The sequence below is a fragment of the Bufo gargarizans genome, chromosome 10 (assembly GCF_014858855.1).
Source record: "Bufo gargarizans isolate SCDJY-AF-19 chromosome 10, ASM1485885v1, whole genome shotgun sequence".
Lineage (NCBI taxonomy): Eukaryota > Metazoa > Chordata > Amphibia > Anura > Bufonidae > Bufo > Bufo gargarizans.
The window spans coordinates 41,683,357-41,705,375 of NC_058089.1; the positions used below are offsets into that span (position 1 = coordinate 41,683,357).

Here is a 22,019-nt window from a genome sequence, read left to right on the forward strand (position 1 = left end):
AGCTTAACACACAGGCAAGTAAATTAGTATAAACAGCTCATTCACCTGCAGTAAAGTATGATTCTTGTGTCTAAGCCATCATTACCATTAACTAATGATAAAGCACTGATCATTGTAGATATAGTACGCGAACACGCATGTTCACTACATAAATATTTTAAAAAACCTTGACGCTGTAAATGATAAAGAAATGGAAAGTGTGGCTATACAATATGTTTACATGAAAGGGACTCTTTACAAACCAGACACATGACAACTGCATCTATTTTAAAACAGTTGTCAATGAGTACTGCTCTGGTATTTTAGAAAATAAGATTTTTGCTGAACAATGACCAATACTAGCCCCAAAAATTACTGGCAACCTAAATGGTATAGCAGAAACACAAAAACCTTACTTTGTCTGGTCTGCATTGGTTTGCACTATGCAGATAGATCAAGCTGTAATTCACCTCTGACAAACTTTTATCCATACAGGCATCTCCCCACTACACCATCCTTACTTTAACCCCGGGTTCACACCTGAGCGTTCTGAAAGGAGCGCTCTGTATGCGCGATTGTACCGGCGTTTGCAATCGCGCATACAGAGACAAGCGAACGCCCATTGTCCCGCGTTCCCGAAAGTCTATGTACGGGAACGCGCGACAAAACGCCCCAAAGAAGCTCAAGAACTTGTTAATGCGTCGGGCGTTTTTCAGCGCGTTCGAACGCGCTGTAAAACACGAAAATGTGAACCAGTCCCATAGGGAAGCATTGGTTTGCATTGGTTATGAAACGCGCAAGTGTGAACTTAGGGTAAGGCTACATCCATGCATAGGGGAAAAGCATCAGTTTTTCCATCAGGATACGCAGGCAGAAAATCTACAGCTTGTTACAGTGGCAGTAAAGTGCACACGACTAACAAATCTCACTCATGTGCAGCATGGATTTTAAATCCAAATATGTCAATTCTTTCTGTAGATTTTATCCTGGATTTTACCATTTACAATACATAAGGTAAAATTCACGAGAAAAAGGGTTTTTTTACCATTGGATGTGGCTCCAAGGAATCAAGGGTTGGGAAACACTGCTACAGAGAAATAGTGCTGTCCTATACTTGTCATAGAGGTGACTACACCCTTATTAGCAATAGCAGTTGTTATGGGACCCAAAAGCTTTTTTATTATTAATTTTTTTGCCAAATAATGTTACTGCCAGCAGCCAGATGTTACATGTTAACCAATAGAAAATTATAAAATGCCCTACAAACACTGTTTTTGTAGTGGTGTTTAAAAGTGGTTGTCTACCCCTGGGGCCCTTTCAGGCAGACCCCTCAGTGTGGCCGGACCTGTACAGGTAATCATGCTTACCTAATACCTGCCTCTGGGTTCTGGCTACTTTGCTACCCTGGGCTGCTGCAGCTTTCAGGTCTCCACGTGTCTACAGTACATCTGGTTTGACATGGTCATGTGGCCACTGCAGCCATAAAGAATGAACATACTTTTTGCACACTATAAGATAAATGGATACAAGAGGCAATGCCATAATTATTACCATATTTTCTTTATTTGGATTGCTGCTGGGAATTAACCTACCTACGTTGATGTTGTGCTGGATTCCCAGCTAGTCCAACCATGAGACATTTAGTGCTGTTTCCAGTTTTTACTTTTCTATGCAGCGATCAGTGTATTTATTACTACTTTATGCTGCCCTCAGATGACACTTAATACCTTTTTTTTCATACGCACAGCACCCTTATATTAATAGCACTTTAAAATTAATAATAATATTGCATGTTATAACCACTACAAACCAAATTACTATATACTCAAGTAAAACACAGGCATAAGCTGTAGCCACATTTATTTTTCTGTTACATGTCTTCAGGTGGATTTACCAGCAGGTGTGAAGCAGCATGAAAACGTATTAAAATTCCATACAAAGTGAAGCGGAAAAAGCAAAGACTCCAGCCAGACAGACTGGGCTACTAAAAGGTGATATAGGCATGTTCAATCAACAATTTAAAGGGGGCATAAGACTACACTAAGTGAGAAAAACTGCAGAAAGCAGAATAAATATCACAGTAACACTTGGAGTTCATGACTGGGAGGAGGACACATTTTCACTGTTACAAAGAAATTAAAAACACAACTGCATTAAAAGTAAAGAGGGCTTTGCGGTTCGCCCGGCGGTCGGATCGTCGCGAACGTTGCTTGTTCGCCAAATGGGCCAACATATGGTCTAGCAAACACGGGCAGGGAAGGTACATAACTTTTACTGCCCACTGGGTGAACCTTCTGACGGCTGTCAAGCATGTAACCCGTGGCACCCGTGTGGATTTGGTGTTACTACCACGGACTGCATGCAGGCCTGCCTCTTCTTCTCCTCCTTCTACTCCATCTCCTTCTCAAGTGACTCCTCCTTTTCCACTGCTACTGCCTCTTCCGCTGTACCCCACAAGCTTCCCAGAACCTATTCGACATGCCAGGTGAGACGTTGCCATGATGTGCTGCGGCTGTTGTGCCTGGAAGCCAAGAGCTTCTAACAGCTGTTATGCTTTATTTATGGAACCAAGGGTGGTGGGACACATTTTGAAAAAGACACCTTGTTCCTTATACCAAAATATGATTGCAAAGTGTGAGGCTGCTTTAATGAGAGAATCTAATAACAACATTTGTAAAGATTAGTGAGACACTCCGTATTCTACTTTATTACACAGGCGCTTCCACCCTAATTCTCAATAACCTACGCTGCGGTACCTCAGCGGTATCGCTGCCACTGCTAAACACAAATTATACTAATATATTGTTCTATGGTGCCGCGCGATGCACTCCATCAGGGACAATTTAGCACAAAATCAGATTGATTTTATTGGAGACTGTATAATGTTAATTTTAAAGAAAAATTATTTTATATTTGAGGATAAATTTTATATACAGCAATGGGGAACCGCGATGAGGACAAGATTCGCACCGGGGTTCGCCAATATATATGTGGGTCAGTGGGAATAGGAGGTCATCCACCCCAGTGGCGAGCTCCGGGCGAATCTCGTCCTGTGGAAGCGATTTACAGATGATGGGATAATTATTTGGGGGGGGGGGAGAGGGGAAGATGAATTAAAAAACATTTCTTTATGAAATAAATAAAAATTAATTTTATTTAGAATTCACACGAATATTTAGCAAAAAGGAAATCAACTTTTTAGACTTAACAATTTATATTGAGGAAGGAAAAATACAGACAAAAACATACAATAAGCCTATGTCACGGACGGTGTACAGGAAACAAGACAATGCAACATGCATATATGACTCACTGGATCCAAAGCTAAGGAACCAAAAGGGAGACCCCTGCACAAGACCTGGCACTTTCCCGGGCTGCTCAGCCTATGCAAAAATCCCAAAGGTGGATGTTTGCATATCCACGTACCTCGACTATATAACCCCTGAACACCCTACAATAGTGAGGGGACACGGCCACCGGCTCCCTACACCAGACACGGAGGGAGTCAGGGTCACCTGGGATCCAGCAAACAGAAAATAACAGATAAATGTACAGCACTTAACTTAGTAGCAGACTGGGAAATAGGATCAGCATGCACACACACTCCAGGAAGAAGTATAAGCCGCCCAGTAATGCATTATGGGGCGGAATTTAAAGGGATGTAATCAGTCCAACTACATGACAGCTGAGAGAGGCTAACGAGATGAGGAACTGAACACCACAACAAAGAAAACTCAAGGAGGAGGTTCTGAAAGGCTTCTGTCAGAGCTTCTCACTCTACGAGTGGACTCCGGCCTTCTCAGGATGGGACCTATGGAAAGCCCTGATGAGACCAGAGGCCTTAATGTCCGTCACTGGGACCCACATCCTTTCCTCAGGACCATAACCCTCCCAATGCACAAGGTACTGGCGAGAACCGCGGACAAGACGAGAATCCACAATCCTAGAGACCTGAAATTCAAGATTCCCATCAACCATAATCGGAGGAGGAGGCAAAGGCGAGGGTACAATGGGTTGAACATAAGGTTTCAATAAGGACTTATGAAAAACATTATGGATCTTCCAAGTCTGAGGAAGATCAAGACAGTAGGCAACAGGATTGATGACAGACAGGATTTTGTAAGGCCCAATAAACCTAGGACCCAACTTCCAGGAGGGAACCTTCAATTTGATATTCTTGGTAGACAACCACACCAGATCACCAACATTCAGGTCCGGACCAAGCACACGTCTCTTATCTGCCACACGCTTATATCTCTCACTCATGCTCTTTAGATTATCCTGAATCTTTTGCCAAATAGATGACAAAGACGAGGAGAATCTGTCCTCATCAGGTAAACCAGAAGACCCCTCTCCCGAGAAAGTCCCAAACTGCGGATGAAACCCATATGCACCAAAAAATGGTGACTTATCAGAGGACTCCTGACGACGGTTATTTAAAGCAAACTCAGCAAGGGACAAAAAAGAACACCAATCCTCCTGATTCTCCGCCACAAAACAGCGCAGATATGTCTCCAGATTCTGATTGACATGCTCCGTCTGGCCATTCGACTGCGGGTGGAAAGCAAAAGAGAATGACAACCGAACCCCCAAGCGAGAACAGAAAGCCTTCCAGAATCTGGAAACAAACTGCGTGCCCCTATCAGAGACTATGTCTGAAGGAATACCGTGCAATTTGACAATGTGATCAATAAATGCCTGCGCCAGCGTCTTGGCATTGGGCAAACCTGGAAAAGGGATGAAATGCACCATTTTGCTAAAACGGTCCACCACCACCAGAATCACAGTCTTCCCCGAGGAACGAGGCAGGTCCGTTATGAAGTCCATGGACAGATGTGTCCAAGGACGGGAAGGAATGGGTAAGGGAAGGAGAGGACCTGATGGCCGTGAATGAGGGACTTTGGCACGAGCGCAAGTCTCGCAGGCTGCCACAAAACCCTCAACCGACTTACGAAGCGCAGGCCACCAGAATCTCCGAGCAATGAGATCCAGTGTGGCTCTTGCCCTCGGGTGCCCAGCAAGGACCGTATCGTGGTGTTCCTTAAAAATCTTGTGTCTTAAAGCGAGAGGAACAAACAACCTCCCAGGAGGACAAAGATCAGGAGCCTCTGACTGGGCTGCCTGCACCTCTGCCTCCAATTCAGAAAAAAGAGCAGAGACCACCACAACTTCGGCCAAAATGGGACCCGGGTCTTCAAAATTCCCGCCCTACCGGAAAAAAACGTGACAGGGCATCTGCCTTCACATTCTTAACCCCAGGGCGGAACGTGACAACAAAATTAAATCTTGAAAAGAACAAAGACCATCTGGCCTGTCTCGGGTTCAGACGCTTGGCTGACTCCAAGTAGGCCAGATTTTTATGGTCAGTAAACACGGTAATAGGGTGTCTGGCTCCCTCTAGCCAATGGCACCATTCCTCAAAAGCCAACTTGATGGCCAACAATTCCCTATCTCCCACATCGTAATTTCTCTCTGCGGAGGAGAGTTTTTTTGAGAAAAAGGCACACGGTCGCCATTTGGCAGGAGAGGAACCCTGAGACAAGACCGCACCCACACCCACCTCAGAAGCATCAACCTCAACTATGAAGGGTAAAGAAATATCAGGTTGCACCAAGATGGAAGCGGAAGCAAAACTCTCCTTGATATTAGAAAAGGCCTTACGCGCCTCTACCGACCAAGAAGAAAAATCTACCCCCTTTCTGGTCATATCAGTGAGTGGTTTAACAATAGAGGAATAATTCAAAATAAACTTCCTGTAATAATTGGCAAAGCCCAAAAAATGCATCAGCGCCTTCTGATTCTCAGGAAGCTCCCACTCAAGCACAGCGCGGACCTTCTCGGGGTCCATGCGAAAACCAGAAGCGGAGAGAAGAAACCCCAGAAATTGAATTTCTGGAACCGCAAACACACATTTTTCCAGTTTCGCATACAATTTATTCTCCCGCAGGATGAGCAAGACCTGACGTAAATGTTCCTTATGAGTTTTGAAATCAGGAGAAAAAATCTAAATGTCATCCAAATACACTAATACAAATTTTCCCATCAAATGATAAAAAATGCTGTTCACGAAATGCTGAAAATTGGCTGGGGCATTCATCAAACCAAAAGGCATAACCAAATTTTCAAAATGGCCCTCAGGGGTATTGAAGGCCGTCTTCCATTCGTCTCCTTCTCTGACCCTGACCAGGTTGTATGCCCCTCTTAGATCTAATTTGGAAAAGACTTTAACCCCAACAACCTGGTTAAACAGGTCCGGGATCAGAGGAAGCGGATAAGGGTCACGAATAGTGATACCGTTCAGCTCCCTGAAATTCAGACAAGGTCTTAAAGAACCATCTTTTTTCTTAACAAAGAAAAAACCAGCGGCAACAGGTGACTTTGAGGGTCGTATGTGTCCTTTTCTCAGACTCTCAGAGATATAAGCACGCATAGCGATCCTTTCAGGTTGGGAAAGATTGTATAAACGAGATTTAGGCAGCTTGGCGCCTGGGATGAGATTAATAGGGCAATCGTACTCCCTGTGCGGGGGCAAGCCCTGAACACCACTCTCAGAGAAGACATCCGAAAATTCAGAAAGAAAAGATGGTACAGTCTTAGTAGCAACCTCAGAAACAGATGTCGTGAGGCAATTCTCTCTGCAAAAGTCACTCCAACCATTTATTTGCCTCGCTTGCCAATCAATGGTGGGGTTATGTTTAGTGAGCCAGGGTAGCCCCAACACTAGAGGAGTAGGCAAACCGCTAAGGACGAAACATGACACATCCTCAACATGAGCATCACTCACAATTAAACGGATATTGTGAACTATGCCCTTTAATGATTTCTGAGAAAGTGGAGCGGAATCAATAGCAAAAACAGGAATATCCTTTCCCAAAGTGCACACCTGGAAACCATGAGTTATTGCAAATTGATTATCAATGAGATTGACCGCTGCTCCACTATCCACAAAAATTGCTCTTGCTGGACAAAACGGGAACTACAAGCAAACATAAAACCTTCAATTTCCGCCTCAACCCTGCCAATAGTAACAGACGGAACATTTTTAAAATATTTTTTCCTCTTTGTTTCTTTATTACGCTCAGAGAACTGCCTGAATCTCCTAGAGGAACAAACATTTGCCAAATGATTTATACCTCCACAACAAAAACAAACCCTCCCATGCGGGCTGAATCTTCTATTGTCAGAAGAAATCAACCCCAGCTGCATGGGCTCCTGCTCAGAAGGGGCTGACAGCGACTGAGACACCTGCGCACAGAATGGGACTGCTGCACTGTCCTGGGACTGAGTATGACAGGAATGAGAGATCTCTCCTATCTCTCTAAAACGCCTGTCAATACGAACGGCCTGAGACATAGCAGAGTCCAAGGAAATAGGCCTTTCATGAAAGGCAAATGCATCTTTCAATCCCTCTGAAAGACCATGGCAAAATTTACTTTGGAGTGCAGCATCATTCCAACCAGTATCAGCTGCCCATCTCCGAAATTCTGAGCAGTATATCTCTGCGGATTGTTTACCCTGGCATAATAGACGTAGTCTAGACTCAGCCAGAGCAATACGATCCGGATCATCATATATCTGACCCAGGGCTAAAAAGAATTCATCCACTGAACGGAGGGGGCGTGCCCCCTCCGGCAGCGAAAAGGCCCAGGACTGAGCGTTACCCCTGAGCAGCGATATAATGATCCCCATCCTCCGTTCCTCATCACCAGAGGAATGAGGAAGAAGGCGAAAATGGAGTTTGCAAGCCTCTCTAAAACGCACAAAATTCTCACTACCCTGGGAAAACGTATCCGGGAGCGAGATCTTAGGCTCCGAACAAACTCCATGAACGCCAGCTGAACCGGTCACTTGAAGCTGAGAAAAAGTCTTACGGAGATCAGCTACCTCCAATGAAAGACCCTGAAGGCGTTCAGCCAAAAGTGAAACCGGATCCATGCTTGAGACGGTTTTGGCGGCTTATAATGTCACGGACGGTGTACAGGAAACAAGACAATGCAACATGCATATATGACTCACTGGATCCAAAGCTAAGGAACCAAAAGGGAGACCCCTGCACAAGACCTGGCACTTTCCCTGGCTACTTAGCCTATGCAAAAATCCCAAAGGTGGAAGGTTGCATATCCACGTACCTCGACTATATAACCCCTGAACACCCTACAATAGTGAGGGGACACGGCCACCGGCTCCCTACACCAGACACGGAGGGAGTCAGGGTCACCTGGGATCCAGCAAACAGAAAATAACAGATAAATGTACAGCACTTAACTTAGTAGCAGACTGGGAAATAGGATCAGCATGCACACACACTCCAGGAAGAAGTATAAGCCGCCCAGTAATGCATTATGGGGCGGAATTTAAAGGGATGTAATCAGTCCAACTACATGACAGCTGAGAGAGGCTAACGAGATGAGGAACTGAACACCACAACAAAGAAAACTCAAGGAGGAGGTTCTGAAAGGCTTCTGTCAGAGCTTCTCAGCTGTCTGGTTGTGACAGCCTATGGATGTAAATAGCTTTATTTCATGGGATAGCTGCCATCTTCCTCAATGGCTGGAAAACATCCCAAAAAGCCAGTTCATGAGGAATAGAAGAAACTGCACTAAAGAGGAGGAGTATCAAATAGAGGCCGATAAATTACAACAAAGACTCGAGCCGAGGGGTTACAATAAGGAAAGATTAATAAAACAAAAAGAAACAGTAGGGAAACTAAATAGACAAGATCTAATAAATAAGGAGATCAAAAAACAGGAGAGCAACAAAAAAGAGGAAGAACAATTTGAGATACCGCCGATTATTACGCAATACAATTGTCAGACAAGATTATTGAGGAACATCGTCAAAAGACATTGGGAAATTTTAAAAGAAGATAAAATAATAGGGCAGTATATTCCAGACAACCCAAAACTCATATACAGAAAGGCAAGAAATGTGGGTAATCTAGTAGCAACGACAAATAAATGTGTCAGTAAAAAAAGACGAGAGTCACATTGTAAGCGGAATAAAAGCAGTATCCCAGGCAGGTTTTTTTCCGTGTGGAACATGCGGGGCGTGTAAAAAATAAAAAATAGGAAACAAGCATTCAAGAAATAAAAAATTAAAATATAGCATACAAGATCATATCACCTGTAAAAGCCAGGGGGTCATATATGCAATAACATGTCCATGTAAAAAAGTGAACATAGGACGTACAAAAAGAACATTAAGCAAGAGAATAGGGGAACATTTATAATATCCGCAGGAAATATGAAGGCCATCCCCTCTCTAGACACTATAAAGAAAAACATGGGGGAAATAGTAATGGAACCACATTCAGTGGTATAGAGATAGTTAAAAAAGATAAAAGAGGGGGGGGGGACTTCATAAAAAAAATGTCCTGAGCAGAGACCCGCTGGATTTTCAATCTTAACACATTAATACCACTAGGATTGAACTCAGAAATCGAGTTTTTGAATGAAATAAAGAAGACATGAAGGGGTTAAATGAAGGGGGAAAAAATGAGCCTATATAAGTGGGATCAGAAGACTGAGTCGATATCCCTGACGAAGAATAACGTTTTATTCGAAACGCGTTAGAGTAATCTTGGTCCTCCTAATTGTCCGTAGCTCAAACTGTCACGTCACACAGCGCTCCGTGTGAGCGCGAGCGAGAAATCTTTGAACGAGAGCTGTGCCAGCAGCCAGGGCAAGCTCAGTGAAAGCAACATCAATAGGGCTTAGCCTCCCTTATCCCCTTCATGTGGATGTGAGAGCAAGAGAGAAAACGCGAACATACAATTGAATAAGCAGAACTCAGAAACAGGTGAATAATAATCTGTAAGTTTAAAGCAATTGTAATTTGTAATGAATAATTATGTTATAGAGATCTTAAATGCATTGAAATCTTCAACTTAAATATATGCAAACAAGGAGGCATCAACAACACATGGTCCCTGTGGAAGAGTATGGGCAACCATGATTGTACATGTGGAACACACTTTTGATACCTGGAGTTCCCATATGGCTGGAATTCCACCATCCCAGCCCATACTAAGACGGAGAGGCTAGGACCAGTATTTAATTTTCATCAGCAAACCAGTGCTTGCTGTTTTCTTCTTTAAATAAAGAGTGAGTGTACATAATACTTATGTAGCTGACCTCCTCATCTGCTGCATCAGTGCGTCACCCAGCCCCTACAATCTTCTCACCTCTTCCCTCCTGTCAGGTTCCTTTAGCTTCTACCTATCCCCTCTGACCTTTCTCTACTTGCTCCTGTGTCAGCACAAAGAAGGAGTGTGTGTCATCTGCAGAGAGAATACAGCAACCTAAATTTTATCCCCAGTGCTGTCAATCTGCTAAGGAATTTTCAGTCTGCCCTCCTGCATAGCCTGCCCCTGTGATTAACCCCAGCCTTGCTGATCTGCTCTAAAGTGTTTTATTCTTTACTAGGTTATGCTGGGACGTGTAGTAAATCAAAGGGAAGGGATAAACCATCAATTCACTGACAGCAGTTGTAAGGCATGCAGGTTGCAGGTGGATACACTCAATGCTCATAAAGACACCAGGTATGTCATCAGTAGTGTTAAGCAAATCAAAGGATGAATTTGAAGTGGAATTTGATCTGAAGTTTAGGAAAAATTTGATTCTCCACAAATCTAAATCTCCTCGCGCTTTGTGTAAGAAGCTTGGGAACACGAGATCACCCATAATTTTGTGCAGCTAGCCACGTGACAAGCACTTTTGCGCTAGGGACAGTGTTGCAAAAAGCTATTAGTAGAAGAAGAATGGATAGGGAGAGTGCAGGGACAGTGCCTGAGGTCTTCGGGAGAGTTTTTTTGAGACTGTAAGGAGAGCTTAGAGAGACGGCAGGGACACTGCAGGTTAAATGTAATAATCGCGTGCATCTTGTTCAATTGCTGCCACATTTGTAGTTAATCTGTCATTTTATACATAGACTTAGTGTACTTTCACACTAACGGCAGGGGAATCCGGCAGACTGTTCCGGCGGGTGAACAGCCTGCCCTCGGTGTGCGCTGCCGTGCTGCCGACGGAACTCCGCCCCCATTATAGTCATTGGTTTAACAGCCTGCCCTCGTCGTGACCTGCTGTGCTGCCGTGCTGCCGCCGGAACTCTGCCCCGCCCCCATTATAGTCAGTGGGGACGAAGCGGCAGTCCGAGGGGACATGTGAACTAGTGGCAAGACGGATCAGACAGGCTGTTCACCCACCGGAACAGCCTGCCGGAGTCCCCTGCCGCTAGTGTGAAACTAGCCTTACTGTGCCTCAGTAGTAAAGGGCAATCTAATCTAATACAGTATGTAATATATATAATTGTGAGCCCCTTTGGGGACAGCTTGATGCTAATGTCTGTAAAGCAGCACTATATAAGTGCATAAAATAAATAAATACAATATATTGCCTCATTTATCTTGCTCAACTGCTGTATCATTTACAGTTAATTTGTCTGTGGATCAGACTAAGTATTAAAGGGCGGCCTAATATATCGCTGTGTGCATCTTGTTCAAGTGCTGCACCATTCATAGTTAATCTGTTATTTTATACATTTATTTATTTTATGCACTTGCATTGAGTAGGATACGGGTATATGCTGAGTACAAATTATGCAATGACTGGGTCAGTTGTAGATGATAGTCTATATTTTGTTTGTGACGCCAATTGCAGCGTGCGCAGAGTACTATCACAGGGCCCTTCCAAGGTGTTATAACACACGTCCCAGGTGAGGAATGCCAGAGTGGTGTAATGGCCTATAATGTCTCTATAGGTGCTGATAATTCTATCAATGGTGTCTCCTACCTGGGTACGGCTGGACTCCTGGCTCTTGCAATAAATTTGAGTGTAGTGATAGTAGGAGTAATAGAGGAATATTGCAGCAGAAATTATGTCCAGACCATTAGATGAAGTTCAAACTTTTCTTTACTGAAGATAACTTTCATCCAAGCAGAATCCAGCTTTGGTCTCTGGTCCCAGCAGGTTTTGGCAATGGTTGGCAGGAATGAATCTTCTGCACTATAAATCTGGAGCTTGTAGGAAAATATGTCTGCTTAGTAGCTCTTTAACTGTGGCAGGAATTTATATTCTGCTTTGAACTGTACCTTCTGCTTTGTGGGACAGACTAGCTAAGGAGGAATGGCTTCTCCTAGGTCTCTGGACTTGACTCACAGATATATTCTCAGGGAATGCTTTTGTCCTGGAACTCTGGAGATTGCTTTCTTGACATCCAGCTGAGGCTACGGGGCTCAGACTGGGAATATGTTCAATGTCTCAGCCGAGACAAGATCCTGGCTTTCTTCCCTATACAGGGGGACTCCTGAAGGCTATCACACAGCCTTCCCCAACAGGGGTGGCTGGCACACTGACTCTAACTTCCTTCTCCTCCCATACTGCAGGATGTAGGAACAGTCCACACCTCCACAGAGGGGGAGCTAAGCTGGAATGAACCACTCCAGCCTAGATGTACTAAACTGTAACTAGTTCCTTACCAATCCATTGCTGCCACCTGCTGGTGAACATGGAAAATTACAAGGAAATTTACATTTAACATAGTTTTAAATGCACAGTTGTGAAAACATGAGCAAAATCTTATCAGAAGACAAGGTAAAGGCTCTTAGGAGATAGTAGCGGGGTAGAGGCGTGTCGTAACACAGCTCTGGGGTGTTACACACTTATATAGTTGTTGACATATTCCACAGCTTTACAGACCTTAGCAACAAGCTGTCCCCAATCAGACTCACAATATAAGTTCCCTATCAGTATGTCTTTGGACTGTGGGAGGAAACCAAAGTACCCAGAGGAAATATGCCAACATGAGGAGAATATACAAACTCCATGCAGATGTTGTCCTTGGTCGAATTTGAACCTAGGACCCCAGTGCACCAAGGCAACAGCTCTAACCACTGAGCTGCCCCATACATAGACTTACTGTTCGTCAGACTCAGTATTAAAGGGCAGTCTAATATATCACCACATGCATCTTGTTCAACTGCTGTCACATTTTTAGTTAATGCGTTACATTACTGATGCAGTTACTGTACACTATGGCCAACAGACAATTGCCTGGGCACTCCAAAGGAATGGGCAGGAATGCTTTAGCCAGCACAAGTAGCAGCAGCAGAAAGGGTGGTGGTAGCATTTGCAGCAACAGGCCAGAGCTGCCATTGTCATCCTGCGGTCATGTTTTGACCAATAATCCAGCTTTACTGGAATGGTCGACTCACTCTTCAACATCAACTCAAGTGGCACCAGATACACACAGCCAGGAATCAGTGGGTTCCTCTGACACCACGCTTAGTTGGCATGGCCCAGGAACTGTTTCTGTGCCTTCATTTGTCCTGAACCTGATTCTTGGTTTTGCTTCTCCTTCTGCTAGCCAAGTAAGGTTTGCCGCTGGCTCTGCTGCTTTTCAGAGAGGTTGAGCTTTGTGAGTACAGTCAACTGTTACAAGCCAGGACAGACTTGGAGGAGAGGTCTGCTCTGGACTCCTCTAGGAGTGCAACTGCTCATGACAACAGTCGGGTGTGAGCACATGTTGCGAGAGGTCAGGGACGTGCGCAAGAGACAGGTAAAGTCACAAGTGACGACCAAACAGATATAGTTAATGATGTAACCGATCGCACGTGGGAGCAGGGTGAAAAGGGGGCATCATCATCAGGGGGCCAAGGTGGCAGGGTGCCCATGAGATAGCAGGGGGGAAGCATGCTCGTGAGAGAGCAAGGTGTAAGTAGTGTAGATTTGGAGCCAAACATGGGAGGAGTAAACCACCTACTACTCGGGGGACTACCTGTGAGGAAAACACTAGCAGTGCATCGGTTCATAAAAGCAGTGGCAGACAGGTATCACGCAGTGGTAGAGGGAAAATGCCATACTCACCAGTGTGTGAAATTTTCACCAACTCGCACACCCAGGGTGCTAATGTTGGCACAACAGCCCACAACACATGGAGCATCACCATAAAGTGGCAGGGAAAAACCGAGCCACTCATTTAGTATTACAGCCTAATGAAGCAACCTCTGCATCTCCCAGCGGCCCAGACCCACTCTCTAGCAGTCAGGGCTCAACAACGTCAGCAGAAGGATGCTGTCATTCCTTCCCATCGACTTTAATGTGGTCTATTGCTCCTGATCATTCTTCTCCTCGTCCTACTCCTCGTCACTTCTTTCGACAGCAATAGATCACTGAAGCGATTGCTAAAAGACAATAGTATGTGTGCACTCATCCAAAGGCACAGAAGCTGAATGTGCACCTGGCCAAGTTGCTGGTACTACACTCCCTTTCCATGTAGTTGACTCTGCACATTTCAGAGAACTCATGGCTTGTGCCCACCCAATGGGGAGAGTCCCAAACAGACATTACTTTTCTAAAAAAGCTGTCTCAGCCCTGTACATGTACGTTGAGCAGAAGGTGGGCCAATCCTTGTGCCTACTGCTGTCTGGTAAAGTTCATGCCATTGCTTATGTTTGGAGTTTTAACGATGGTGAAGGACAATATACAGTGGATATAAAAAGTCTACACACCCCTGTTAAAATGTCAGGTTTCTGTTATGTAAAAAAAAGAGACAAAGATAAATCATTTCAGAACTTTTTTCACCTTTAATGTGACCTATAAACTGTACAACTCAATTGAAAAACAAACTGAAATATTTTAGATAGAGGGAAGAAAAATAAAAAAATAAAATAATATGGTTGCATAAGTGTGCACACCCTTAAACTAATACTTTGTTGAAGCACCTTTTGATTTTATTACACTCAGTCTTTGATTTTATTGCACTCAGTCTTTTTGGGTATGAGTCTATCAGCATGGCACATTTTGACTTGGCAAGTTTAGCCCACTTTTCTTTGCAAAAACACTCCAAATCTGTCAGATTGCGAGGGCATCTTCTGTGCACAGCCCTCTTCTGATCACCCCACAGATTTTCAATTGAATTCAGGTCTGGGCTCTGGCTGGGCCATTCCAAAACTTTAATCTTCTTCTGGTGAAGCCATTCCTTTGTTGATTTGGATGTATGCTTTGGGTCGTTGTCATGCTGAAAGATGAAGTTCCTCTATATGTTCAGCTTTCTAGCAGAAGCCTGAAGGTTTTGTGCCAATATTGACTGGTATTTGGAACTGTTCATAATTTCCTCGAGCTTAACTAAGGCCCCAGTTCCAGCTGAAGAAAAACAGCCCCAAAGCATGATGCTGCCACCACCATGATTCACTGTGGGTATGGTGTTCTATTGGTGATGTGCAGTGTTGTTTTTGCGCCAAACATATCTTTTGGAATTATGGCCAAAAAGTTCAACCTTGGTTTCATCAGACCATAACACCTTTTCTCACATGCTTTTGGGAGACTTCAGATGTGTTTTTGCAAAATGTAGCCTGGCTTGGATGTTTATCTTTGTAATAAAAGGCTTTCGTCTTGCCACTCTACCCCATAGCCCAGACATATGAAGAATACGGGAGATTGTTGTCACATGTACCACACAGCCAGTACTTGCCAGATATTCCTACAGCTCCTTTAATGTTGCTGTAGGCCTCTTGGTAGCCTCCCACACCAGTTTTCTTCTCCTCTTTTCATCAACAGCCTCCGCGTTGCAATGCTGGTATTTCTGTGCCAATATCCTCCTCTGCCTCCTCATCCTCCAACTCCCCCCCTCTAGGCACCGTTTACAGTGGTCCTCCAGCATATCACGTATCCAAAGCTAGGCGTCACGTGGTTCTGCACCTGGTTTAGCCTTGGTAAACAGAGCCACAGCGGGGCAGAACTGCTCTGTGTCATAAATAAAAACACTCGCTGTCTTCTGGCCAACTGGAGATAGAAACCATGGTTACTGATAATGGAAAGAACATTTTGACTGTGCTGAGTTAGGGAGGGCTGACCCATGTGCCCTGTATGATGCATGTCTTCAATCTTGTTGTCACCCGGTTACTCAAGTCTTCCACTGAACTGCAAGAGCTGTTAAAAATGTCCAGAAAAATATGCATGTACTTCAGCCAAACATGCCCTTGAGCTGCAAAGGCAAAATGCTGTTCCCCAACATTGCCGGATATGCAACATTGAAACTCCACGCTCCATATGTTAGACCAGCACAATGTTACCAGTCCTTAAAAGGACTTTTGTGGCCCTATTAGCTAGCGTTTGGTGTCCCTAAGTTCCTAACAGCCTGTCCCGGCTCCAAAATGTAACCTCTCCCTACACTGAAAAAACACATACAGTTGCAGGAAAAAGTATGTGAACCCTTTGGAATTATATGGATTTCTGCACAAATTGGTCATAAAATGTGATCTGATCTTGAGCTAAGTCACAACAATAGACAATCAGTCTGCTTAAACTAATAACACACAAATAATTAAATGTTACCATGTTTTTATTGAACACACTATGTAAACATTCACAGTGCAGGTAGAAAAAGTATGTGAACTCCTAGACTAATGACATCTCCAAGAGCTAATTGGAGTGAGGTGTCAGCCAACTGGAGTCCAATCAATGAAATTGGAGGTGTTGGTTACAGCTGCCCTGCCCTATAAAAAATACACAAGAAGTTTGCTTTTCACAAGAAGCATTGCCTGATGTGAATGATGCCTCTCACAAAAGAGCTCTCAGAAGACCTACAATTAAGAATTGTTGACTTGCATAAAGCTGGAAAGGGTTATAAAAGTTTCTCTATAAGCCTTGCTGTTAATCAGTCCACGGTAAGACAAATTGCCTATAAATGGTGAAGGTTCAGCACTGATGCTACTCTCCCTAGGAGTGGCCGTCGTGTAAAGATGACTGCAAGAGCACAGTGCAGACTGCTCAATGAGGTGAAGAAGAATCCTAGAGTGTCAGCTAAAGACTTACAAAAGTCTCTGGCATATGCTAACATCCCTGTTAGCGAATCTTCGATACGTAAAACACTAAACAAGAATGGATTTCATGGGATGATACCACAGAGGAAGCCACTGCTGTCCAAAAAAAACATTGCTGCACGTTTACAGTTTGCACAAGAGCACCTGGATGTTCCACAGCAGTACTGGCAAAATATTCTGTGGACAGATGAAACCAAAGTTAAGTTGTTTGGAAGAAACACACAACACTATGTGTGGAGAAAAAGAGGCACAGCACACCAACATCAAAACCTCATCCCAACTGTGAAGTATGGTGGTGGGGGCATCATGGTTTGGGGCTGCTTTGCTGCGTCAGGGCCTGGACGGATTGCCATCATCGAAGGAAAAATGAATTCCCAAGTTTATCAAGACATTTTGCAGGAGAACTTAAGGCCATCTGTCCACCACCTGAAGCTCAACAGAAGATGGGTCTTGCAACAGGACAACGACCCAAAGCATAGAAGTAAATCAACAACAGAATGGCTTAAACAGAAGAAAATACGCCTTCTGGAGAGGCCCAGTCAGAGTCCTGACCTCAACCCGATTGAGATGCTGTGGCATGACCTCAAGAAAGCGATTCACACCAGACATCCCAAGAATATGGCTGGACTGAAACAGTTCTGTAAAGAGGAATTGTCAAGAATTACTCCTGACCGTTGTGCACGTCTGATCTGCAATTTCAGGAAACATTTGGTTGAAATTATTGCTGCCAAAGGAGGTTCAACCAGTTATTAAATCCAAGGGTTCACATACTTTTTCCACCTGCACTGTGAATGTTTACATGGTGTGTTCAATAAAAACATGGTAACATTTAATTCTTTGTGTGTTATTAGTTTAAGCAGACTGTGATTGTCTATTGTTGTGACTTAGATGAAGATCAGATCACATTTTATGACCAATTTGTGCAGAAATCCATATCATTCCAAAGGGTTCACATACTTTTTCTTGCAACTGTAATGTAAAATGGCTTCCAGATCAGGTTCTGTTATAGGGTTGGGGGTGTATCCATGTGCTGAAACGTCTCTATTGGCTGTCCTGTCTCACCTGATGGATGTGTCAAAGTTCAGCTCAATGCAAAAGTATATGGCGCACGCGGACATCAGCATATGTTTGCATGTTCGGCGGATTGCGAACACGTAAAGCGCCGCAAACCAATCGCCGGGCGAACCGCAAGGCCATCACTAACCATATTCTGACTCCCATAAATATTTTTGGAGTTATGTGTAATTGATATTTTTTCAGGGTGTGTATAATTTTTTTATCACTTTTTATTCCATTTTTTTGTCAGAGGTGAAGTGAACAAAAAACAGCGCATCGGGCATTTAGATTTTTTTTTTCCATTTCACCATTTACCATATGAGATAAATAATTTTATATTTTAATAGTACAGGCGTTTTTGCACCTGGCGATTCCAATGATGTTTATTTTTTTGATTGTTTATTTATTTAGGGGAAAATGGGATGATTTAAATTTTTATATTTGGTTTTATATCTTTAATTTTTTTTAAACTTTGAACCCCAACTTGCAATCATTAATTTGTAATTAGTTTGAAATAACGGTGTTATTTTCATTACTATATACAAAGATTAATATATTACAATTTAGTGCTGCCACCTGCTGACCTGAATTGTATTATTACTGCAGTGCAACGGCTTCCCCAGTCTCCGCATGGTGAAGCGTTCCTGCCTGGGAAGCGCACACTTCCAGGTTTTCGGCCTCTCAGATGCCATGGCATCTAAGGAGTTAAATGTCTGTGATTGTCCGTGTGAAACAGCAGGCAGCCAGTTGCTATGGCGCCTGCTCCGCTCCATAGCAAGTGGCATCTTTAAAGACCTGACATGTGACGTAGTAGTATGTCACGTGTTGTGAAGGGGGTAAAGAGGACCTGCCACTACTCCTGTTTTTATTTATCTACTATTTTATTTCACTCACTTATATAGCAATGACATATTTCACAGCACTGTACAGGCGCCATCACTCGTCCCAAGTGGTCTTCCTATAAAATAACCGCTTTCGAGCATATTTTTTTATAACTACAGTGGTTCTTGAAAGTTTGTGGAACCTTTAGAATTTTCGATATTTCTGCATAAATTTGACTTTATACTACATCAGTTTTTCACATAACTTCTAAAGGTAGATAAAGAGAGCCAAATCAACAAATGAGTCAAAAATGTTAGATTTGGTCATATATTTTTTTTAAATGATCCAATATCACATGCCTGTGAGTGGCAAAATTATGTGAACATTTACAATTAGCAGAAAATGTGAAGGTGAAATTAGATGCTACGGTCATCACTGATCACAGCATTTGATGTAAAATGGATGCCTTTCAGGGGTTAAAAATATTAATACTCAACTTATCTGTTTGAGCGCGAAGAGACTGTCATTGCCATCTTGCTTGAAGATCCTGCGTGAAATCTCGCTTGGTGCACATGAGATTTTGCTTGCAATCTTCAAACAAGATGGCCGTGGTGACCAAGTTACTTCACAACATTGAGCTACAGTGTTGCTTCATCCTGCTCTCTGCTCTGCTTGCCAGGGATTATGATCCTGAATACAGCTGATGAGATCTTCAGCTAAATCTCTGTATGAATGTAGGAGTTTATGAGGAGACAGCTGGAGTACAGAGAGGGGGGTGGAGATGTGGCCAATTAGCAGCAGCACTTGCATGCAGTCGGCTACATTATCAAAGTCTGTCCTGTCCATCCTCTCTGTTCTCCAGCTGTCTCCTTATGAACTCCTTTACTAGAGAGATTTAGCTGAAGATCTTATCAGCTGTATTTAGGATCATAATGCCTAACAAGCAGAGCAGAGGGGAGGATGAGGCAGCAATTGGCTCAGTGTTATGAAGTAACTTGTCCTCCTGTGTGATTAGGACAGGTTTTGTGTACTGATAGGACGGCGGCCACTTTATTTCTCATATTGATTGCTCCCCAGACAAAACGAGCCATTATAACTAATGAGAGGTATTTGTGAATATATTCAGGATAAAGTAATATTTAAGTATTTTTATTTTAATTCCCAGAGAACAAGGATCTATCAAAGTCTGACCTTCACAACATATGATTGCCGAAGTGTATCATGGCACGACAAGATTTCTGAGGACCTTAGAAGTAGGGTTGTTGGTGTTCATCAGGCTGGAAAAGGTTACAGAACCATCTCTAAAGAGTTTGGACTCCACCAATTCACAGTTAGACAGCTTGTGTACAAATGAAAGAAATTTAAGACCATTATTACCGTCCCCAGGAGTGGTCTACCAACAAAGATCACGCCAAGATCAATAATCCGTGAAGTCACAGAGGAATCCAAAGTAGCCTCTGAGCAACTAAAGACCTTTCTCATATTATCTAATGTTAATGCTCATCAGGACACTAAACAACCATGGTGTGCATGGTGGAAATGCAAGGAGAAAGCTGCGGCTTTCCAAAAAGAACATTGATGCCCATTTGCAAAAGATCAACTGGACAAGACAGAATGCTATGAAAGCATCAAAATAGAACCTTTTGGTTTAAGTCAGAAGTGCTGTGTTTGGAAAAAGAAAAAGACTACATTCCAGCATAAAAACCTTATCCCATCTGTGAAACACAGTGGTAGTAATATCATAGTTTAGACCTATTTTGCTGCATCAGGGACAGGATGGTTTGCCATCATTGATGGAACAATGAATTCTGAATTAAACCAGCAAATTCTATAGCAAATTGTCAAGACATTTGTCCGTGAGCTGAATCTCAAGAGATTTAATTGTGCCATTACTCTGTTATTCCACCTGAAAGTGTAAGAATATATTGACAATTGGGTGTGTCCCTGTACAGTCTGACATTGACAGCACTAATTAGACAGTGTCAGAGAGTGTAGGGACACGCACCCCAAATTTCAATATCCAGTTGTCATTCTATTCCTACATTTCTAAGAGGAATGATAGAAAAAACATGTAATACAGCATTCAGAATTGTTACTTTTTACTATAACAGTGGCCCCCTTGCCTGCCGGGCTTTTGTGCAGTTTCAGTTTGTGCAGGACTTTGTTTATCTCTGGTTGGAACATCAATATGGCGATTTGAATTCACATCATCTTCATGACAACGTCACGCCTAATATAAACTGGAACAACAAATGTCATGAGGATCTTTCAGCATTACAACCCCAGACCAAGCAATATACACCACCACACGTTCAGTATACTATGAGGCACAGGGTTCTGGATGCTTAATATATATTTGTTAGGATCAATGTAATATAATGAATTTTATAGATGCATTGGATGATTGGAAGCTGAATATGCCACTGATCACTGATCCTTGAATACATGTATATACTTCTGCCCTCCAATGCGTACACTGCTGAAATGGTTTATGCTGATTTATGGTAAGGCTGACGAATAGTTTGCCTTTCATAATAGGATTAGTAAAGATTGTGGCTGCTAAGGACTATATGACTAAAGTAGATTACCGCTGCATGGTTCCAGTATCACTAAAGCACGATCTAAGAGTCCAAATAACTTTGCTAATGGGTATCTTACACAATAATTTCTCATACTTGAGTAGCCATGGTATTGAGATGTGAGCCCAACATGTACAGAGAGTCATTGTCTTGTGCAGATTAAACCATTGGTATATGCTGCTCATAGCAACCAATTGGCCTATTGAGTAGATGACAGCTACTTTTTTTCATTGTACTATGTGTAACTAATATTCTGAGTATGTTGAAACTTACTGTATTTTTTGGTTTGGAATGTACATAAAGTATATAATAATATAGTTTACAGTATATTTATTGTTGGCTGTATTACAAATCTATGTCGCATAGCTTAAAGGGTTTTGTCATCTTTTGGGCTTTTTTTTTTGCAAAACTCCCACCGTCCAAATGAAGGCATTTTTACCTGTTTCCTGGAGCTGGGTCATGACTCCTTTGCTCCCTGACCTCATCTGCCTCTCATGGAAAAAACCCTTTAATGCCACACACAAGCCAAAAAGCTTTAGAGATCCCAACTGTGCCCTACTAGTCCACCACTTGTCTAGGCTTCATCGGGAAGTACAGGTGAAACTCGAAAAATTAAAATATAGTGCAAAAGTCCATTTATTTCAGTAATGCTAATTAAAAGGAATTGCATTAATGCAGCTTAAAATTTTAATTTTGTGAAAAGGTTCATTATTCTAGGCTCAAAGTGTCACACTCTAGTCAGCTAATGAATCCATACACCCTGG

At 43.0% G+C, this 22,019-nt stretch overlaps 1 long non-coding RNA gene across 1 annotated transcript; it reads left to right on the top strand.

Moving 5' to 3' along the window:
* Window positions 1-1,862: 1,862 nt before the first annotated feature.
* On the top strand, window positions 1,863-21,572 carry LOC122920984. The gene is made up of 3 exons (XR_006386949.1): window positions 1,863-1,970; window positions 10,404-10,519; window positions 19,842-21,572. It is a non-coding gene; the product is annotated as an uncharacterized LOC122920984 (long non-coding RNA).
* The last annotated feature ends 447 nt before the right edge of the window (window positions 21,573-22,019 follow it).